Genomic DNA, 7,077 nt, shown 5'->3' on the forward strand with positions numbered 1-7,077 from the left:
GTTTTTGTCTCACGGAGACTTTTTTAGTGTATTCATTTCACTATCTTCGAGTGGCCACGAAGCACCGGTTAAGAACCGCTAATCTATTCCATTAAAAACTGATGCCCCAAGAAAACAAAAAAAATTTCTGGCTACGCAGTGAATTGACTGCAGCACATTTGGACAAAAACTTCAAAAATACCACTCAGTGAAATTATGGTAATCATGAGGGGTTAATGTGAAAAAAAAACTAATAAAAACTGACGCGTTTTTTCATTTTATTACGGTGTGTATGGGACTCCTGCTAATATCTATGGGGGGAAAACACTGCAAACATAGACATAAGATTATTGCCGGGAGTGATTACTGTGAAGGAAAAATTAAGCACGTAAGAAGAAGCGGATTTTTCCTCCTGTGGGCTACACGGTGCCGTTTTAACGCATGGGCCCACCCGAGCATGGCCCGGGGGCCTCAAGAAAAGAGGGACCTCACAAAAATGAGAGAACCGGTTCAAATTTTCACCGATAACTACATAGGAGTACGGATATACAAGTAGTATATTCTTGTTTCCGATTCTTCAAGTCGGTGCCGTTACGGATTGGATGAAAAAAATTAAAATTCCTGTTTTTAACCAATCCGTAACGTTACCGACTTGCAGAATCGGAGACCAGCATGCACCATGTTCGTAACCCTGAGGCCCCTTTCCGCATCTTTCCGTCCGAACGGTGTGAGGAGTGAGTTGAGAAACAAACTTCCTTCGCATAGGTGGTTCACAACACGTACCCGCAAAACTGTAGCGAGGGTGGGTGGGTGGGTGAACTTGGGAGTCTGGTCCTCCCCCCCCCCCCCGAAATGTGAGAAAATGACAAAAGGTGAAAAAGGGAAAAAGATGGCAAATCTATTGTTATATTACTTTGGTCTCTCCCCCGAACGAAATTTCTCGCGACGGGCTTGCATACACGCATATTCCAACATGCGAGAAACCTGGTTCTAACCCCACCGTCACCACAGTGGTGGTCGGCTTAAGTTTGTTTTCTATGGTTTCCAACTTCAAGGCGCTAATTTGTTAGAAATTCCGCAGAGGAATGTGGACGAGGTACATGTGTGGTTTAGTAGTCTACAATGTGTTAAAAGCACCATGGGCACTTGGGCAAAGGGATGAAATGCTGAAAAGTTGAAAGTATTTAGCTTAAACTCCCTGCTCAATTCACATGTTTACTCTCTCGAGTGCCGAATTTCATTATCATGAAGCTCCCGCGGGGGCCTAGGTACGTGCTTTGTTTTTCTGTGACTTACTAGCCATCATCTCTTAAATCGTTGGTGGTGGTGGGGTAGGGTCTTAGCGTTATAATGCTAGTGTGTATGGTCCACCCAATAATAAATGTTTGCCACCAATAATAATTATTGGGACCCTGTGATCAGGACTTTGGGTCTAATGGGGTGTCCTTTATACTGATTTTCTAGCAAACTCATAGTGTAGAAAATCAAAAGAAATTCGGTTCGTTCCCGGACAGCCTCTCAGTGCCCTGTCAGCCTCTCTGTCTTACCCCTTTCAGACCTGAGTATTCACTTTTTTGGAATTTCAAGATTTTTTTTTTTGCATTTTTGATACTCAAAAACCGCATTAAAAACATAAATGTCAGCAAATCATTTTTTTTCTTTCAAATTTTTAATATTTTTTGTGAAGAAATAATTCACTTCGTTCAAATTTTTGAAGATTTCAAGATGATGCGGGGTATATTCATATTCACATATAATTTTGTATAGAATTTTATTGTCAAATTTTATGCAATAAATCACTTTTACCGGAGGCACTTTCTCCTGGAAGCCATCTTAGAAAGCCTGAAATCTCCGAAAGTTCAACTTTAAGTGCTGCACTCTGATGAAAGCAGTCTCATATTTACATTAGAACATCACGAACTTAAAATTTTGCAACTAATTTGATTACTAAAAACGCTTTTAAAATCTATAAAGCCTATAAAACTATTTTAAATGATCAGTTATAAAATACTGGGATTTAATTGGTCAAGTCCTTAGTTACGTCACGAGAGATATTTACATATTTGGTATTAATAGTTTATGAATGAATAGTGGAAAGTTATGCATGAACTGACGTCACAGGTTGCGTCACCAACAGCAATTTTTTTATGAATGGACAGCGAAACTTATGAATGAATGAAGTCAGATGTAAATTTCCATACATGGAAATGACCTTTATTTGACCTTTAATTGTTTACATTCGTATAGTACTACGTTTACTATTAGTAGTACTACGAGAGAGGTCATTCACTACTAACATTCCATGTATGGTAATCAAGGTCTCCCATCGTTCATTCATGAAAATCTTCATAAGTTCATTCACTACCGAACTTATGGATAGAAGATGAAGTTTCCCGCGCTTTTGTTTCCTAGATAATGGCAGAAAAAGAAATTGATCAACTGTAAACACTTTAACGCAGAAATATGTTACAACAATGGGCTCGTCAAGTTTCCTGACATTGGTTTATTTTATTAACAATTATATGTTATCTCTAACACTTTGCATTCAAACACTGAAATCGCAACAATAATTTATTTTAACAGTGCTCTTATTTGCCTTAGAATCCGAAAATATTCAAAAAACCGTGTAAATTCACCTAATTGGAATTTTGAAATGCGGTTTTCACCAAAATGCTTGTGAAAAAAAGAGGAACTTGAAAAAATCAATGGTCTTTCAATTTTTCGAAGATACATTTTTCGCCCCATTTACTCACAAAATTTCTTTGTTTATTTAATTTTTTTTATTAATTGTTATTATTATTATTATTATTTTATAGGTTAACGAGATTCAGAAACTGCAAAATGAAGGTGCATACATGTGCTGCCTTACTAACGACACCTTTATCTCTGGTTGCAACAGGCGGCGCCACTATAATTCAAATAATATTTTTTCTAACAAAATATTTTTTCAAACAAAATCAGAACTGTCATCACTATTTTTTTGGATTGATCTGTGTAACCGGATTCTGAAACTTAGGCATGAGAACACATGCACGCGCACTCTAGGCAACGTCATTTACATATTTTCACGATTAAAATTCTGCAAAAAACAATTGTTTTCCCCCATCCAGAAAATGATTACATTATTTTTTTTCCTTTTAGTGGGGGAAGGGGGGGGGCACTTTTTAATGGAGTAGGTACATCCCTGAGTTCCCCTCAAAAAGTGTAAAAAAACCAGCTAAACACACGCTGATGACAGAACCGTAACTAGGATATTTGTGAGGTGGGAGAAAACATGCTTTGCCATCCCCGCTGTAAAATTAAATGAGGTTTTTTGAACACCATCTCTGTTTTTGTCCCCGCCAAAATTTGTTGCCCGTGGCAGTTAATCCCTTTGCCTCCCCTCCGTCCTAGTTTCGACCCTGCTGATGAACATATTTTTGTTTTAATGAGTGATTTCGAGTAAAAATAGGAAAAAAATTCAAGAACCCTGAAAATGTGCACAAAGGATACGAATATCAAAAACGTATGAGGACGCTTATAAAATAATATAATGAAGATGTCTGGAAACATCATTGTGAAATGCTATTCATGAAAAATATGAGTAAGAAGAATATTTTCACGAATAAGTAAGATGAAGATTCATATTATTAGTCATATTTATCATGATATAATTAATAGGTTGAGAAAATAATTATTTTTATTCTTGATTTCTCAGTAATGTTCCGAGTTACGATACCTCGCTAATGTTTATTCTTGCTGTCATTTCACGATCATGGTTTTTCCAATAACTTCGTATAATCGCTAGTCGATTTGTACAATCGCAACGAGTAAGATGTGTGCGCTTTTCAGTTTGTAATCTTGAGATTTTCACCATTTCGTGACTTCATCAACTAAAGTTAGTTATTTCCCATGTTGATCGGTGTGCCATTCTCTTCGCGCTTTGCTACACCTTGCGTTAAAAAACAGCGGGAGATACGTGAATTGAACTTTACAAGCTTCGTTGAAAGTAGGGTTCCTAAAAGGAAACTCCAGGCTGACTCATAGGCCATCTTTGTGCAAAGTGTGACGTCAATATTATCGCTACTCCCAATAGTTGTTCCCTATTTCGTTTTTTTAGCAATTAAAACGAATTTTCTTTGAACAGATTACGGATTTTGCCATTCTAAGAAGAGAGGCAACGAGTCCTCGGTATTATTCAAAGCGCCTCTAAGTATAACTAAATAAAAACGGGATATTCTAAAAAAACAACAACAAAAAAACAATTAGGATGACAAAGATTACGGGGAGAAGAAAGATTACAGGAATGTCCCGGGAAGTATGTGCTATATGGTCGCATTATTCATGAGTGTTGAAAATTATCTTTATTCACGATACATGTTATCAGTAAAGTTTAAAAGCCCAAGTCTGCAATCTCTCCGTTTAATAAACGGGAAATTTCTATGAAATGATCAGTGACCAGGGGAGTATTTATAGCTATTATAGCCGGGGGGTGGGGGTCATAGAGGTCCATAGCCCAGGGTGGCAAGTTCGGAAGGAGTGGTAAATTTGAGGAATGAGTGATAAAGATAATTCTCGTAGAATGGGGGAAATGCTGCAAAATTTGTATAGATGGACCCATAGATGGGTGCAAAACCATAAATCTGCTTCTGCCTAAAGAGCGAGGGACTAAAACAGTGAGTGAAAAAATGAGTGACTTAGAAAGCTTGCAAGCACATGAGTGATCAAAGGAGTGACTTTTAGAGCGTATGCAAGCATGTGAATGACCAAAAGAATGGTCTAGAGCAGGGGTTTTCAACTTGTGAGTCCACAACAGTTTTTCGAAGAGATTCTCTGTTAAACTACTCTGGGGAGTCACAGATAAGCTTTGAGAATAAATAAGCTTGAGCGTACGCAAGCATGTGTAATCAATGAGTACGCAAGCATGTGCAACCAATGAGTATGCAAGCATGTGTAATCAATGAGTACGCAAGCATGTAAGTGACCAAAAGAGTGACTTAGAGACACAGGCGTATTTACAGTGGCGGCGCACAGTGGTCAATATAGCGAATTTAGGAGGAAAAAAATGTTTTCTCGAAAACTAATGAATATTTTTGAAAATTTCTTTTGCTTAACATCAAAAATAGCCATCCATACAGGCTGAGAAGTATATTTCAAAAATAATAACGTTTGCTAATTTTAAAGCTACTTTGGCATGATTACTAAGTTTTCGACATTTTTGCAATCCTTTCCATTTCAATGAAATAATTACTTATTTCTAATTAATCTTTCCAGCTTTTACTGATGTTTCCTACTTTTCTGATTCACTGCCTCCGAAATATAGAATAATGCATCACTCACATTTAATACGAATAATATTTAAAAAATTATAATAATATCAAAGTACATTCTAAACAAAATATTGCCGTGAAAACTTGGGGGAACACTTAATTGAAGTTTAATGTGTGAAAAATCAAGCTTTTCACTCAAAAAATAATAAACTATTCTCTTATAACACAAAACATTAAAAATAAACAGTGCAAATAAACAAAATCTATGATTTGTGGGCTTGATTACTGATTGAATATTTAAAATCGCCATGATGAATTTTTGTAGAGGAAACGTGTCAGGGTCTTGTTAATAGATCTCTACTTTTTTGATAAGAAACTGATGAAACCTTTAATTTTCAGACGAAACTTACTACTCTTGACTTCCAGGCTATGTTCAAATTTTGACTTTTCATCAATATATTGGATTAACAGGTCTGCAGACTTTTTAAAAGGCAAGCTCAACCCACCATTAGCGCAAATAACGTCAAACAACTCTAGACGAGTCACACATAAGTCCATTTCAAAAATTTCTTACGTAAAAAGGGGGCGGCTGGGGGTGGCTACGCATAATACAAAACGTTCACCAATAATGTGTAGAACATCCGAAAAAAAACATTTCACGAAGTGAAGTTAAAACTTTAAGTTAAACTTTTTTATAACTCACTTTTTGTACTCAAAAATAAGCCAAAAATTTTTCCTAAGGACGAATTCGAAAACTATTTCCTCTACTCGGAGCTTGGAAAATAACGAACCGAAAAGAACAGAGAACTAAAAATGAATAGCAAAAAGAATTTCATGGTTTCAATTCAAACGCAACCGAGTGACAACTTAAGAAATTTAAGATTTTCATCACATTTCGGTGACAGCCCCATCTGAGGAGTCATTACCCTTCTTTGACCCCGGGATCCCCCCGATGTAAACAAATATCACCCTAGGATACACCAGACATTTCTCTAAGCACCCATATGGTTTTTTTCTCCGAAGCAAGAACTTCATTTTTTATTTTTTTCCAGCTAATTTCCCGATTTGGACCACTGTGCGGTGGGGGGGGGGATTATGTCCCCCACAAGGGGTGGGCTGACAAGGCTCCAGACCTGGGGCCCGGGACGATTTTCACCATCTTTTTTGCTTTTTCACGCTATAAATTCATCATAAAGCGGCCCGTGAACGTATGGTCGGGGGGGGGGGCTCAAAAGATCCCAGTCTAGGGGCCCTGCTCAAGGATGCGGAGGCCATGGGGGGGGGATAGAGCAAAACGGGATATAGGCAGTAGCGGATTGAAGTCCGCCTAGGCCCCGGGTGCAAAAGAAAATATTGGGCCCCTTAAATTAGAAAAAAGTGCGGAGTTTTGGTTTTTGGGGGCCCTTTAGAAGTCGGGGTGCCCGAGGTTAAATCCGCCTCTGGATATAGGTGAATCCACAGGTGGACAATCGGGGGAATGAGTGGTAAAAAATATCTATACTGGGAGAAGTTTGGCAAAATTCGTGTAGCCTACAGAGGGATGAAACCATAAATCCGCCTCTGAGGGTGACGGAAAATGAGGGGGGAAAATATGGTAATGTAAAAGTCGGGTAATATGGTCAGGTTTGTTTAACATCTTTCTCTCTCTCTCTCTGGAAAACAATTTTGATCTAAAATTAATGCGATAAAAATGTAATAAACTAAACATTTACTGGAAAATGTCTTTTCTCCTCTGAATTTTATATCTTAATTTTTTAAATCGAAACATTGTTTTTTGAAAGTTAATCGGAGAAATATTCAAATTATCATCCGATCAGCGTAATAGGAGTCAAGGCCGTATATATTGCAC

Source organism: Pholcus phalangioides, unplaced genomic scaffold (assembly GCF_987345545.1).
Source record: "Pholcus phalangioides strain wild (caught in Gottingen) unplaced genomic scaffold, Ppha-v1.0 ptg000009l_1, whole genome shotgun sequence".
NCBI lineage: Eukaryota > Metazoa > Arthropoda > Arachnida > Araneae > Pholcidae > Pholcus > Pholcus phalangioides.